The 17,250-nt window shown below is 35.1% G+C and overlaps 1 protein-coding gene across 3 annotated transcripts in view; it reads right to left on the bottom strand.

Moving 5' to 3' along the window:
* The window catches only part of Agmo (alkylglycerol monooxygenase), a 309,056-nt gene that overhangs the window by 72,391 nt on the left and 219,415 nt on the right, over positions 1 to 17,250 (bottom strand). The gene's annotated exons all lie outside the window — the stretch shown is intronic.

Here is a 17,250-nt window from a genome sequence, read left to right as displayed (position 1 = left end):
GTGGAGAGGTCTGGTGCGGTGGGAGTGAGGTGAGGTGGGGACAGTCTCTTGGAGACTGGAGAGGAGTAATGAGATAAGGAACAATCAGAGGGAAGACAGGGAGGGGATAACAGCTGGACTGAAAAAAATTAAAGAAAAATAATTTTAAAATTATAGATGATAGATAGATAGATAGATAGATAGATAGATAGATAGAGATAGATATAGATAGTAGTTATTTTTAGTACCAATTATAATTTCATATATCTCCTTTAAGATAAATCATAACAAAGAGGACAGAAAAGGAAAAGACTTAACAATTAACTACTACATTGGAGGCCATAAAATAGAGATTAGGGGACTTTAAATCAAAAGAATGAATCATCAAAAGAATCTAATCTGGGACCAACAGCAACAGCAAAAATGGCAGTTCCAGATTTTAAAACTAGTCTATCCACAAAGGTGAGAAATTGTACCGGCAACCCAAAGAAATATAATATATTGAATTAAAAATACAGATTCAGGTTAATGGAGTCATCTTTGAAGAATATCATAAAATAGTTTACGTATTTCATTTTGTAGAGTTAGAAATTTTAAAATATGTACATATTTTAATACATCATACACTTGGTGCATGTTTAGAATTGCAAGGGGCTTTTGCCTTGACTTTTGAAAAGGATGATTCTAAGATTGCACATTTATTAGAGATGATGACTATCCTGGAGATGCCTTACAGATCGAAACCGATGATGCTTTGACATTTGTATCCACTAGAATAAACAATATCGTAGATAGGCTGGTATAAAATTTGTTATCGGCATATCGCACAATCTTTCAGCACAAGCAATTGTAGAAATAACTAACAGGACATTAAAGGAAACACTCTTTGATCAGAGGGAAGATATGGGATCTCCAAAAAATAGTTTAACTAATGCTTTATTGATTTTAACTTTTTAAAATGTCAGTGTGACATATAATACAGCTAACTAAAAGGCACTAAGTTTTAAGGACTGCTGAGTTAGATTAGCATAAATTTGTGATAACTTCAGAATGGGAAGAAGGAAATGTTTTATATTGGAGGAGAGGTTTTGTCTTTGTTTCACAAGAAAAGAAACACTATACATTTCATCACAATTAATAAAAATTACACTTGACTGGGGGAGACTTCCTGAAGGTCTAGGCTATACCCATGACAGAATAAACAAAGGAAAACAACAAAACAGGTAAATACATTTGCTGATCTATCCAGTTGTAAGACTTGCTGAGACTTGAAAATGTCTCTAGCCAGGACTTCAACTATGTGTAGTCAGTAAGTTTTGTTGGCTACAGAGTCCTCAGTGCTTATCATGCCATCCTTTCAAATGACATGGATGGAAATGAATATCACAATTTGGATATACAGTCCAAACGGACATGTAACATTTGAAGCTTTAGTTGTTCAGACAGCAGAGAAACATCTTTAGCTGAATTGTGCATGCTTCGCATTCTATATATGTGTTAACACAAAAATCTATATTCTGTGTTTGCAGAGCAAAATATTAGTAGCCCAGGTGATCCTACCAGGAAACTATCTGGCAAAACTTCTATAGATTGCCTAGCCTTACAGAATGTTCCAGCAGGACATCAGTTAAGCCCTGCGTTTTCTCTTCACACGGAGACTAGCCAGCAACTGTTACAGTTAGCTTTCTCCTAGAACTTGGAAAATGCTCCAATTTCCCTATGGGTAACCAAAAGAACGTTGCTATGGGTAGCAGGAAACCATTTTAAGAGAACAATGTCGCATTCCCAAAATTTTGGTGGTGGTTGTTTTGGTCACTCAGTTTGTGATGGGTGTTTATTATTCTTTAGTGGGTTTGATCACAAATTGGTGATTGTTCTAGTCAGGGAGGAAATAAAGAATAAGAGGTTAGACTCAGGAATCTCATTTTCTATTTCTTTTTCTTTCCTCAATCCTTCACTTTCTCATCTAGTGTTAGGTGAAGGGGTGGGAGAAAGGATGAAAAGAAATAAAAAAGGGCATATAGTAATGATAAGATAAAGGGTAGATGATTGAATCTACTTTTAGACTAAAGGGTATTAACAAGCCAGATATTTTGCATTTGGAATGGACTATGTATATTGATATAGATTTAGGATTATATTTTGCTATACTATATTATGCACATATAAATATACATAAACATATACATATACATATATATATATATTTCAAGTCTTATTTAAGTTTTTGTACCTATACAACTCACTTACAAATGCAATGTGAAGTTCTATTCCTTTTGAAAGCTGCTATTACTAACTCTGAGATATTAAGAAACGCAAGTTAGTAATTAGTAAATCTAAATTATGTTCTTATTAGATACTACTTTAGTTAATTGCAGAAATATGTTTCCTGAGTTAGACAGATAGTACGTAGCTAGAAATAAGCAATGCTTTTCTATTCAGATATACTATAGATAGAAAGACGATCTTCAAATCCTCAGAGATCTAAAGAATATGATATTTAGACATGTTTGTATTAACATTAGGCTTTTTGTGACAATGAGACTTCTGCTCCTGGCAGCACCTCAATTCTACTTCAAAGAAGATGATGAGTATTGAAGAACCTCCATATGGAGTTTGCTTAGTATGTGGCAGGCTAACCAGTGGGCAAGAATCTGTCTTTGCCTCAACTGGAGACAGCATGATGTATAAACTGGACAAACAGGTTGCAGGAAAGTCAACTGCATAGCTTTACCAAGACAAGATAGGGACTCCTTCATCATTCCCACTTCACAGAAAAATATGCCAGACAATGAGGGTCAGAAGGCTGAAGATGATGTTACAAAGTCACAGAGACGCCTTGGCTATCTGTAATGGTAGCCAGCAACCTCTGTGATTTCTATACATTTGGAAGCTTCTTGCTCTACACTTCCTAGTTACTCAAGTAATATTTATCCCTTTCATGTCTCTGGTGGGGTTAAAGACTAGATACTTATATTCTCACATTTAAGTTGTGTATGATTTAAGGAAATGATATAAAATGTAAAATCATATTTTAGGTTGGTAATGCAAGTTATGATAGAAAGTGACTTAAGTATAAAAAATTTGACTCACCGAGATAGGAAAGATAATGGAGTACTTTTTCAAAGGTGCCCAAATACTTAAGAACTGGACATTGTAAATTATTACCTGATATTCTTACTGTATCTAGTTTATTGATGTTTTAGAAGGAGCCGTTTATTGGACTGAAAGTTGGAGATGTAGAAATAATCTCTTTTATACTATGTGGAAGCATCACCACCACCTGTAACAAAAGAAATCTCATGGCCATTGAGGCAAGATTAAAAGATGGAACCTCTGGTAGAAAGAAGAACTTGAGAGTCAACTGTGGGTGTATTCCTCACCTTGACATGGGGAAAGCAGAGATGAAACTAGGCCTGAGATGAGGAACAGTTTCCTTCCTGGACTGGATCTCCTGAAAGGACCATGATGGTCAGTAATGTCACAGAAAAGCATGTATTTGTCAGTAGTCCTGTTTTAGCTGGGAACTGGTTTGATAACTGAGGCCTGTGTTACCACCTAACACCAAGAGGAAGTACATGATTTATGCTGTGGCTTGAATTCAGGTCAATGTCTGAGGGCTTGCTGTCACTGGGGACAATATTGATGTGAATAGCCTGTGCTGCCACCTGGGGCCATGGTGATATCCAGGCTTGTGCTGCCTCTGGTCATGAGTGGGTACTGCTGGAGCTGAGGTCTATGTTGATATCCATGACCAGTGGTATCACCAAATACCATGCTGATGTCTGTGGTCAATAATGCAAAGATGAGGTCATATTGATATTCGGTGGGCAGTGCTGCTACCAATGGCCATGTTGATGCAAGTACCCTGCATTGCCACCTGAGCCCATGTTGATGTCTGTGGCCTGGGATTCCTACAAAGGCCTTGTATGTAACTATGGTCCTACTGTAGCCAGAGGCTCTGTTCTTGGTGTGTGCTCTCACTAGAAACCATGTAGAGGTCCATGATCTGTGGCCCCACTGAATGTTAAAAGCAAGAAAGACTTTGGCAGTGGTATCAATTACTGCACATGCAAAGTTGAGAGGAATGGGCATGAAAGATTCCCTGACAACCCCCTACCCACATCCTAACCTTTCCCCTCAAAAAGCAACAACATGTGCAGGAAGTCATTGAACAGTTTAAAAAGTGTGATCAAGATGCAAAATTAGCAGTCCACAATTGATGGCTTCCAATGGGGATGCAGGAAGGGAAAGACTCAGTTGTACTTAGAGGGTAGGCCATTGAGAGTGTTACTACACTCCAGAGAAAATATTGATAACTCATATTGGACTTGTTTTTATTTTATTTTTATCTTTTTGCTGTTGTTGTTCTTTTGGTGGTGAGGAGGTCCAAAGTGGGATATGGAAAGACTGGGAAGTGAGTATGATATGGTGTGTGATGTAAAATTCACAAGGAATCAATACAAATATTGTTTGAAAAAAATAGTATGGCAAAATGTTTCAAGTAAAAATTAAAAAAATATAGTTTTCAAAAGAAAGGATGATTTTTCATGTTTAATATCATTGATGTGTAACAGTCATATTTAAATATTAATAGTAGAAAGAATTACCTCATCTGATGAATGGAAGAAGCTATTTTCCTATCATGAAATGGCATGAGAAACAGCAAAACTCGTGCAGGAAATTAGAAAATCATAAAAGTGTTGATGACATTCAATAACATGGCTTGGCCAAGAAAAAAGAGAGCAGGGAAATTCTGGAGACACCTGAGCCAAACAGCAGCACACTCTTTTCCTCAGTGGAATAACCAGGGATCTATCTCTATACATACCACCACTTTAGGTAATATTGTTGCATTATTACCAGTTACTTAGTAGTCATTTGAAATTCATCCTCACCAATACACACTGGATTTCCCACTGGAAAACACAGGATAAAGTTTTCGTATGTTACTAGAAACAACTGTATGCTTAAAATTTTTCCCGTATTTATATTACTTCAGTGATTCCATGTGTTTGTCTGTCATTGATAGTCTGAAAGCATATATGCCAACTGTGAAGTAAAGTCAAATACATTTCAATACCAGAGCATCATGAAAAATACCAGTAAGTAGTTCTCAAAATGTTCTTTATACAGTTAATAGCATGAATTAATATTTATGAATTACTCTGTACAGAGGACTACATAAGCAAATACATAGAAATGCAAAGGCTTGAAATCAGAACTAGCTAGCCACAGGAGTGAGGGCTCATGAAACCTTTAGGGGCTCCAAAAAGTTTTGCAACTCAACACCTTGTAAAAACAAATAAACACTGTAATGTTCAATATATAAAGCATTGATTGCACAAAGGATTTTTAGCAACATGAGTAACACAATAAATTTAACATTTTGATAGAGAAATAAGTTCAGGGACACAAAATTTTATGGGACTATAAAAGTCAGAACGTGTTCCTATTCAGTTACTTATGGTGTCAAAAGATAGAAATAAATATTGGAGAGCAAATATAGTCAGAATTCCTTACTTGTTTCTGTACTAGAATGTACACTTAAGGATAGCTTAAGTAAATACTGCATGAGCTTTGGTAAAACTCATTACAGCTATTAGTTTCCTGTTTTATCTATTACCTCATCTTGTAATAATTATTATAATATTAACCTAAATTAATTTATCAAGTCAAGTAGGACTATTTTACTTATGAATCATTGATATGTTAAATAACATTGTCTGTGCAATAAACAAAACTTCTTTGAAAAGAAGTAGTTCATTTCAAGAAAAATGTGATTTTAATTTATGAGCTTATTCATCTAAAATATAAAAAAGCTAGACAGTAACCCTTTTTGAAAGTCATGCTAGTTGTGGAATTTTATAGGATATGAATGTTCAGTAATAAAGTAGGTGTGGAAAGAAAGGGTGTAACATGATTTTGCCAGGTTTCCTTGATTCGTGATGTATTATTTTGTTCCAACTCCAGGACTCAATAAAAAGAAAACTTTGGATGTAAAAGAGATGGGAAATATAAGAGCTATTTAAAAATTAAAATCTCTGGAAATGTCACTAAAACATATAAATAAAAGTGAGCAGTGAGGAGTGTTCTTCATAGCATGTGCTGTAGGACAAGCCCTTGTCCCCTATCCACTGGCTGCTTCCAAGAGGAAGTCCATTCCTACTTTCCCGTTTTAGTGTAAGCACCTCAGTGAGAAACCATTCTTAGACTGCTTGTTCCACTCATTTCCCACCAGCTCCTGATTAGTGTCTGGTGTTTAAGGTTGTGGACTACGAGACATGTAACCTCTTAGTGAAGGCTGATCTTTAGAGAGAAGATTCGATTGATAACTTCTGTAGCAGTCACTCCCACATTCAAATATGTAAATTCTCTATATGTCATTAACTAGTGCAATACCCCCTACCCTGTAAAGTTGGTTGTACTGGAGTCAATGAGAAAATTTGAAAGATCTCAAAAGATGAAAGTCATCAGTAATGGTTAGTCAAGAGGCAACTGACACTAGCCACTCAGTAGTTAGCAAAACAACTGTCTCCTATAAATGTTGCTAATGCTGTCCACAGAGACGTAGAACTAAATGCACATGAATAATATTCCAACAAATGTTTTTTACAAAAGTACAAAACACTCAAAGAAATTACAGAATTATATGTTTGAGATAAAAAAATGAGGGCTCATGCCCTAAATTTTATCCTTTCTCAGTATTGAGTGTTTGCTTCTTATGCTTTAAAAGCATTATGTAGAACTAAACACCATCTTCTAAAATCTTAACAAGATAGCTAGAATGATTAATGTCTCAGTTTGCGTGCTTGGCATCAAACGAGGAAAGAAGAGAAGAAATCAGAGAGCAAGAGATGGGGTGGTGAACATCTGGGGTGGTTTCTTTTCTATGGCCAGAAAAAAGGTCATATCCCACCCAGGGAGAAGAAGTGACCTACAGAAAAATGTAAGTGATCTTACTTGGCCTGTGACGCGACCGTGAAGGTGACCTCTGCTGCTGACCTGCAGTGTGTGTTTCTTGTTAGAAAAAGTGAGAGAGCTGTTCTCTGCCATAAAAGAATGTGAGGGACAGGAAGGTGCTGAAAAGGAGAGGAGTATGGAACAGTAGAGAGTTGAGGGAAGCAGTGCAAAATGGAATATTGAGTTGGCTATGCCCTGAAGATATTAGGTTGAAAAGGAATACAAGAGGTGTGTGAGCAGAGATTTCCATGGACATGCATGCTCAGAGCTGGGTAATCTGTAAGGGTCATTATTATTCTGCCAATCTATTTATATCTAAATAACATTCATCTGATTGAGAACAGGACATTGTGGTATATTTCTAACAACTCAAAGTATTAGACTTCAAATTCTACATTATAAATTATGCTAGTTTGACTTTCATTGTCTTTTTAACATATAGATGATAATATCAAGTGAATGACCTCTCATAAAGTTTGACAAGCTCCCTGAACACTTTATTCTATTAAATAAATGGGCTCCCTGCTCCAACTAACTGAAAAATTCCTATATTACAGAATAAAGGAGAGCAACTGTGCATGCCTTGACCTGCAGACACTCTTAACATTTGCTTCATCTTTTAAAGTTTCTTCCATCCTTATTTCTTTCTTAGTTCCTTCTGTTCTCTCAGCTCCCTTGGGCTCATCACAGTGACCATTATTTGAATATGATTACACACTTAGAGAGCAGCCATGGAAGGGAAGAGTCAGGCTACATACACTTCATAGCCACACACAAAAATGGTGGGTGTGACATCAAATCTATTGGCTAAGAAAAACTAAGTCATTCAAGTATTTGATTTGGTTATTGGGGAATAGTGCTGACATCAAAGGATTGAAACACCTATTTTCTTATGCAAACATAGAAGAGATTTACAGTTGAAGGTTTTGCAGGTTTTGAGTTTTCCAGGTTCTTGCATATTAAAAGTCTTATTTTTTTGTTTCTTGGTTATATGTCAAATGTTCTGATTATGTATTTCAAATGTCTATGTTTGAGCTTTCAGAGGACCATGATTTTTTATAGTACCATTAAATCAAAATTGTTTTTTAAACTGCTTTCATGGGTGGAGATGAACAGTTAATGAAGTTGTTTCAATAAAATTAGGAATTGGTAGGACTTCTCCTACCTTACTACCCAAATATTCTCATAGAAACAAATCCTGTTGTTTTTTTAGTTGCACAAAACATTCAATAAGAAAGTTAAGGCTAGCAGATGACTTACTAAAACTATCTCTGGAAAGCACTACAAATCACAATTTCTTCTTGTTTTCCCTTTCTATGAGAGTCCCCATTGTACTTGATGCTAGCTAGATTTTTGTTTGTTTGTTTGTCTGGTTTGTTGGTTTTGAGACTAGGTCTTACTCTGTTGCCCCTATTGACATGGAGTAGGCAATGCAGACCAGAATTGCCTCAGAGGTTCACCTTCTTTTGTCTCCTAGATGCTGGAATTAAAGTTATGTAGCGTGAAGCAGTCTTAAAACTGAGTGAAGCAGTTGACATTCATCAAATAAATTTCAATTTAATGCTTAGAATATGGCATGCTCTTGAGATATAATTTTAAAAGTCTTCCTTATGCCTCAATGACGTGAGAGTACACCACATCACAGCCCATCCATCATCTCTCTACGCTTTGTCTCCCTTGTCTGTTCCTTCGACTTTCTTTTTTTCATCCTGTACCTCCCTGCAAGAGGGCAGACAAGGGTGCTCCTTCTTGCAAGAGATCAGACAAGGGTAAAGAGAAAGTAAACCTTTTAAGAACTCTGGTTTAGAATTATGCTAAGACAGGAAGTGCACATTCCTCTATATCTTATTTATCCCTAATGTGTAAAAATGAGAACTGGCACTGTGAGCATTAGACTATAACCCTTTCTGTATGTGGAAACTGGGAAGTACACATGGCAAAAACATGTTGCATCAATTTATTTTCCGTTGACAAATGAGAAATGGCCACTTTGATCATCTTATGATTTTTCAGTTATTTCATTTGATTTAGATGGTCCGATAAAATAAAACTAAATTGTATTTTCAATTTTACACTAAGGTAATCATTTGAAAATTACACAGCCGGGTGGTGGTAGCGCATGCTTTTAATCCCAGCACTTGGGAGGCAGAGGCAGGTGGATTTCTGAGTTCGAGGCCAGCCTGGTCTACAGAGTGAGTTCCAGGACAACCCGGGCTATAAAGAGAAACACTGTCTCAAAAAAAAACAAAAAACAAACAAACAAAAAAAGATTACACACAGACACCTTGCCCACCACCCTAGCACACATACTTGACCTGGTACACATGACCTGGAATTATGAATAAAAACCTACATTTTGCTTTAAGACAAGCTACAAATTTAATGTATCATGAAGGTGCACCAACAATTTAGTTGTTTACTGTATAAGTACAACTGAAGTCACACAGAAGATTTTATAAATTATTCTTGACTTTTAATACCTTTTTGTAGCAACATTATTCTAGGTATAATAGGTAAAAAAAACCATTATGAGTTAAATGCATGGACTAAAAGGTGAAGATAGATTTGAAAGATTGTTTTTATTTTTATAATTCTTCATAATAAAGAGGTAAACATTAAGTACCTCATTTTTCTAGAAATTGACACATTCTAAATATATAAATATTAATAAAATAAATGTTATAATAAAAAATTATAATTTTTCTTCAGAGAAACTTTTAAAGAGTGATTTAAGGAGTAACTAAAAGCACCTTCCGATAATTGATTTTAATTAGTGACTTCTATTCCTTACTGTATTGCTTTTGCTTTCTACATAATGTTGTACTGAGATGAAAACAAAACTTTTGAAATGTACTGACTTCATCAAATATAAAGTTCTGACAATTTTAAGAAACTTTCATGATTCCATACCAATAAATGGAAGGGTTTTAATTTCAATGGCTGAGAGGAAGTCAGACTTCAGTTATATGAATCCAGGGTAACTTCATTCCTGGATCAAAAAAAAAGACCACCTGGGGCTTGCAAAATCTTTATTATTTTCAAGCTACAAGAAATATTTTGGTAGAGAGCCGGATAACAGAAAACACGTTCTGTGATCAGTTCACTTGGTCTCTTTCCAACTGGGAGAAAGTCACTCAAACTTAAAAATGTTCCCAAGTTCTCTTTGGATTAGAGCCCAAATTAGAATATGACTATGTTTTTAAAAACCACAAAATACAGACATTTTTGTTACCTAGCTTAAAAGGTAATATTATTTATGACACTATTTAGAGTTGTAAATTTTGCAGATGGCTCAATTTTAATAATTAGAATATATGTACAATTTTAAGTTTTCAGTTAGTGTTTAAAATTGTATTAATTCTTATGGAGTTACCAGCATGTCCCCAAACTAAGATTTCTACTTTATTATGTTATGTAATCCACATTAGAGAAGTCTATAGAAAAAATTAAAATATATCAGGTATATGAAATATTATTAAAGAAGTTATGATCATCATAACAAAATAAATTAACTCTACAGAATTGTTAACCATTTTAAATGCCATAAAGTCATGAGAAGTGTAAGAATTGAAAATAACATATATGTTTTTAAATTTTGTTATTATGAATTTCTCCTGTTGTTAATGATACAAATACACCAGTGAGGGTGAGATATATATTTTATATTATATTATTGCCTAGTCTAGTCACCTGGATCTTTGTAGTCATCAGAAAAATAAAGTCATAATTTATACTCCATTAAGACAGATTCCTGTGGGGCCTTAAAATGTAGAAATTCTTGTTTGACATGACTTGTCTTCAAGCCAAGCCCATTTATTTGAAAGAAACTTTGAATCACAAATTTTATTACATGGTAAAAAGTTAAAACACACCTACACCTTCATTTCAAAGTACGATTCAAAGTTCTGAATTGAAAGGTGTCAGTGGCGATAGTGGTGAATAAAGAATGATTTTATTTAACAGAACAGATCAATCTAAAAATCTAAAAGAGTATGATGACTTTAGTTGACTGCTTTAAAGCTAGTAGAGGCACTCTAATATAAATCATTAAAATATACTAGGCTTTTAAAATGACACCTATGGAAGAAAAGGTAATATAATTGCCAATCATAATTGTATCAAAGTGAAAAGAACACATTTCCCCAATGATTGGTTTTATGCAATGTCCATGGCTCTATTTGAATATCTAAGCATGATAAAGGCATAAAACCTGTAGGACTATTTATCTTCCTGATCTACATACTTGTAACATGATTTAAATATTTCAAGGGTCATCAAAACACAGACAGCAGTCAATGAAATCAGTACATTTGTCTTCAAGGATATCAGAGAGATTATGACCTGAAAAGTATAGAAAATTAAGAGACCAAGTAAAACTCTCTCCTCCTTTGTCTCTCATTTCTGACTGATCAGTAAACCCACATGGTTCACCTAATATCTTTTGTCCATTAAAAATTCGTTCCTCAGAGACTCAAAAAGAGAAGTTATAATAACTCTTCTATTGTTCTTAAATGTGACCAGTTATTGAGACTCAAACATGGACTTGTCTAGAAATCAATCCAACATTGAAAATAATAGTCTTCATTTGGAAGTCTTGATCTGGACATTTTCAGAGACATATTTGGAATTTAGCTGGAGTTCTCTATGATGCTATAAGCAAGAGATAAAGTTTGGGGAGGATCTGGATTTAAACAGGTGTTAGCACGTGTGTTAAGGCTCTTTTAATTGTCAAGCTTAAAATACTTTTGTTTTTTCTACTGTATTTAGTGTAAGTTGCATTGATTGTACACATTCTAATTGTTTTTGTGTTTTGAAATCTAGCATTTCATTTATGGAGGTTTATCAACCAGCTTTTGTTTTATTGCCCTGCGTATAACAGAACTTTGGTATTCTAAAAATAGCTTGCAAGTACTGTAAGAAATGAGTCAAGCTTTAACCAGAAGCAAGAGGGTAGTGGGCTTGATTAGTGCTGGTATAACAGCTTTAATTATATTAATTGCCAGCACCACTGTTCCTTCTACAGTATTTAAGGTAAGCTGCATTGATTGTATACCTTTTAATTTTGTTACTGTTTTGAAATCCCACATGTCAATAATGACGGTCTATCAACCAGCTGTTGTTTTACTGCCCTGAGTATCACAGAACCTTTGTATTCTAAAAATAGCTTTCAAGTACTAGAAGAAATGAATCAGGCTTTAAGCAGAAGCAAGAGGGTAGTAGGCTTGATTATTGCTGGTATAACAGCTTTAATTACATTAATTACTAGCACCATTGCTTCTGCAATTGCTTTGACACAAGAACTTAAGACAGCTACTTTTGGGTATATACCTAGGAGTGGTATAGCTGGATCCTCAGGTAATGTTATGTCCAATTTTCTGAGGAACCGCCAGATTGATTTCCAAAGTGGTTGCACCATCTTGCAGTCCCACCAACAATGGAGGAGTGTTCCTCTTTCTCCACACCCTCGCCAGCATCTACTATCACCTGAGTTCTTAATCTTAGCCATTCTGACTGGTGTGAGATGGAATCTCAGAGTTGTTTTGATTTGCATTTCCCTGATGACTAAGGACACTGAACATTTCTTTAGGTGCTTCTCGGCCATTCGAGTTTCTTCCATTGAAAATTCTTTGTTAAGCTCTATACCCCATTTTTTAATAGGGTAATTTGGTTGTCTGGAGTCTACTTTCTTGAGTTCTTTGTATATATTGGATATTAGCCCTCTATCAGATGTAGGATTGGTAAAGATCTTTTCCCAATTTGTTGGTTGTCATTTTGTCCTAGGCATATACCCAGAAGATGTTCAAACATATAACAAGGACATATGCTCAACTATGTTCATAGCAGCCTTATTTATAATAGCCAGGAGCTGGAAAGAACCCAGATGTCCTTCAACTGAGGAATGGATTCAAAAAATGTGGTATATTTACACAATGGAATATTACTCAGCTGTTAAAAACAATGAATTCGAGAGGTTCCTAGGTAAATGGATGGAACTAGAAAGTATCATCCTGAGTGAAGTAAGCCAATCACAAAAGAACACACATGGTATTCACTCACTGATTATCGGATATTAGCCCAGAACCTTGAAATGCCCAAGATGCAACTCACAGGCCACATGAAGCTCATGAAGAAGGAAGACCAAGTGGGGGTGATTCAGTTCTTCTTAGAAGGAGCAACAAAATACTCAAGGGAGCAAATATGGAGAAAAAGTGAGAGACAGAAAACTGAAGGAGGGGCCATTTGAAGACCTTTCCACCTGAGTATCCATCCCATGTGCAGTCACCAAAGGTAGATGCTGATGTGGAAGTCAGGAAGTGCATGCTGATAAGGGCCTGATATGGATGTCTCCTCAGAGGCCTTCAAGAGTCTGACAGATTCAGAGGCAGATGCTCACAACTAGCCATTGAACTGATCATGAGGTTCTCAATGGAGGAGTTAGAGTGAGGACTGAAGGAGCTGAAAGGGTTTGTGGCACCATGAGGAGAGCAACAATACCAACCAACCACAGCTCCCAGGGTCCTAACCACCAGCATGGGAGCACTTATGGAGGGATCCAGGGCTTCAGCTGAATATGTAAGAGTGGAGGGCCCTGCTGGGCACAGGTGGAAGATGAGAGCCTTGACCTCATGAAGGCTGGACGCCCCAGGGGGTGGGAATTTTGAGGGTGGGGAAGTGGGAGTGGGGGGGGTAGATGGGGGTTACATCCACAGAGAAGAAGGAGGAGGGGTAAGGGGATGGGGGGGTTCCCGGGTGAGTGGGGGATGGGGTAAGGGGATAACATATGAAATGTAAATAAAATATCTAATAAAAAAAAGAAAAAGAAAAAAAGAAAAAAATACAGCTACTTTTGTTAATTATTTAGCAAAAAGTGTTACTAATGTGTTGAATATACAAGAGGATTTAGATAGGCATTTGGATCAACGGATTGATGCTCTTCATCCTGTTCAAATTATTGAAAGGAGGTTCAGAATTTAAGAGTAAGGAGTCATCTCGAGTGTCATGCCAAATACCATTGGATTCATGTTAGTTTTAAAATTTACAGTGGTAGTCATTATAATTAGGAAAAAGTTTAAAGACACTAGCAGCATATTTGGCATAATTCTAACAACTCTCTGGATGTTTTAACTTTACATAGTGAGGTTATGAATTTCAAAAATGGTGCTCTGCTCAGCATTGATGCAGTAGATACTGCTGATAAAATTACCTGTGGCCTGAGGTCAGTATTTCTATTTTGGACAAACTTCAAGAATGGCATATGTAGCTTGATCATGCTAGTCCTTTTTGTCCTGGGAATACTTTTATTCCTGCCCATTGTGTTAAAGCTTGTCTTTAAAAACATCAACATGTTGGCAGCCAAAGTACATGGCTTCAACCTGAAAACTGACCCCCAGACAGAGTTATTAAATTAACAGGCTGGTAAGCCAAGAACTGGTAAGATTCTGCACAGAATTTTACCAACCTAAGAATAAGCATTGCTTTTGATAATCCATATTCCATGATGAGTACGGAAGGCATTCTTGTCAGAATGACCTAAGAAAGGCTCAGTCTTCTTAATGAAATAAAAAGTGGGGGAGCAGCCTTTGGGGCTACTTGGCAAGAATCTGACATGGGCCAAGGACAAGGAAATAGGCTACTTGACAGGAATATGACATTGGCCAAGGACAAGAAGTAGGCTTCAGGCAGGAATCTGACATTAGACTAGAACAAAGAAGTTATTTCAGGCAAGAATCTAAATTTTGATCTAGACCAAAGAAGTAATTTCAGACAGGAATCTAAATTTTAGGCTAGAACAAGGAAGTAGGCTTCAAACATGAAAATGACTTTGGGCTAGGAAAGGGAAGTTGGCTTAGATATTTTGGTCATCCTGATAAGCCTTTAGAAACAGTGATCACAATCACAGAAGTGTTCACTGAATTTTGTTTATTGCCTTGCTTGTTCTTTGACTATCTGTGTTTATTGTATTGCTTGTTCCTTGACTATTTGCATCTATTGTATTGCTAGTCCCTCAACCTATAACTGACCTTAATACTTGCATGTAATTAAAATGATATAAAGGCAAAAAGGAGGGGGGATGGGATAAGGGCTTCTAGGGAGGGGAAATGGGGAAATGGAATGACATCTGAAATGTAAATAAATAAAATCTCTAATTAAATGAAAAGAAAAGAAAAGAAAAGAAAAGAAAAGAAAAGAAAAGAAAAGAAAAGAAAAGAAAAGAAAAGAAATATTCTTGTCTACTTCTGGTACTTTTTCTTTAAGCCCTTGGCTAAACCTTGTTTGAGAAAATTTTTTTTTACCCTAATTCAAGGCTGTATAATTCTCCTGTTCATTGGTGGTATTAGCATCATATTTACCTCATATGAGAATATGTTTCAGTAGTCATAATAACTGCCAACTCATTAATTAACCTCCTTACTTGATACTTCTTGGAAACAAAGTCTATGTCTTCAAAATTCTTTTCATCAAGATATTTTGAATGACTACTCAAAACATTAAATAAGTGGGATCCCATCAACTCTTTAGCTAATAAAAGTGCTTTGATTTTTCTTAATTTGTCACTATTGTTGCTATTTTAGACTGTATAATATAATAACTGAGAGGATACATATTGTATCATTCAAAGCATTTCATATAATTTTCTATATTTTTAGAGATAAACATTTACAGTTTCTGGGTATTTATTCAAACAAATACAGTCAATATACAGTAAAATTGAGATTCTATCTGAATGAAGTTTGACTTTTAAAAATGTTGCTGATTTGTGTTGAGAAAAATAGAAGTTTCCTTCATTCACAACCTAAAATCTCATTACTTCTTAGTATGAAGCAAGTATACAATTCATCTTCTTGTCTAGGTATTCAGGCACTGGGCTAAAAATAATTCCCTGAAATGACTATATGAAAAAAAACTTCATGAACAGAAGTAAGTTACAGCAAATATTTGTCAAATATTTGATTAAAACACAGGGTATATTGTAGAATGTCAGAAAGAACCAAAATGTCCTTTGGCAAACCTCTTAATTGCAACTACAGGCATATATTAAGAGTTATTATTACCTTTATTGAATGGTTTTACAGACAAGTAATTTGAGCAGGAGTAACGTATTTTCCATAGAAGGATGTCTCCAAATTTTTTGAAAAAAATACAAGAAAAGGATGGTTAATAAAAAGGAAATAATTTAGTTTATTAGCAGCACTCTGTAGAAGTGACCATCACCAACACATCAAAAGATCTGCCAAGCAGCCTGGAGTATAGGAGAACTGTACCATTGTTAAAGAACTTTGTCCTTGCCACTAGAGGATCTATCTCCTTCTTTCTCTCTCTTTTTTTTATAAGTGATATTATCTAGCAATTCACTCTAGGTATTACTCTTAATGATTTTTATCTTGAAAGACATATTTAGTATGTTAGAAAAGAGGCCATTTCTACCCATCATCACATTATCCACAGTGAAATACTATGCACATATGTACATGTGTTTACTAAGTATACATATACTCTTCCTAAAACTGAGTATTATAGAGGGAAGAATTTTAAGGACATGGATTTTAAGTAATTTTAAGTATATGGATTTCTTTTCATTTTAGAGATGATACAAACAAAGCCAAAAAGTGTTCATTGGCATTCAAGAGCATTCCATAAATAACCAAAATATTCTTTAATGAACATGGCTTTCTCTATTTAATAAATTTTGCTTCTTTGTGTTTCATAGTTCTTATGTATTATGTTTTAAGAACTAGTGTTCCTAGGAATTCATAAAAACTTCAAATTATGACTATTATAATATATTCCTAGCAATTGTTACATTCTGTTTTTTGCATAGCTACAATTAATGTTTCAATAACAAAATACTTAAGTTTACTGGTACTTACAAAGCAGTAAAGATTGCAGGAATAAATAAACTATGAAAGACATAACTTAAATTTTAGATTTTCCCATAAAGTAATTCCCATAATTCCCATAATGATATAAAATTACTTGTGAGCATTGCCCATTTCAAGACTTATTTTGCATTGACACTGAAGAGATGAAAATAACTTTCCTGAAGCATAAAGTAATATATTAATTTGTATGCATTTTCCCTTTCTTATCACCCTTCTATGTTCAACTTCTGTATGTGACTCTATATCAACAAGCAAATTTGTTTACATATATACATGTGTACATTACAGGCTAAAACAGACATACATAACAGAAAACATAGGGTTTTGGTATGTTTTTCTGAGATTGTATGAGCTTTCTTATAATATGTAATCTAAGAGCATTTACTTTCATGCAAATTTTATGACTTAATTTTTTTAGTGCTGAATA

The sequence above is a fragment of the Grammomys surdaster genome, unplaced genomic scaffold (genome assembly GCF_004785775.1).
Source record: "Grammomys surdaster isolate TR1022 unplaced genomic scaffold, NIH_TR_1.0 188, whole genome shotgun sequence".
In the NCBI taxonomy this organism is placed as follows: Eukaryota; Metazoa; Chordata; class Mammalia; order Rodentia; family Muridae; genus Grammomys; species Grammomys surdaster.
The sequence above is the reverse complement of the archived record's forward strand: the minus strand, read 5'-3'. Positions and strand labels throughout refer to the sequence as shown.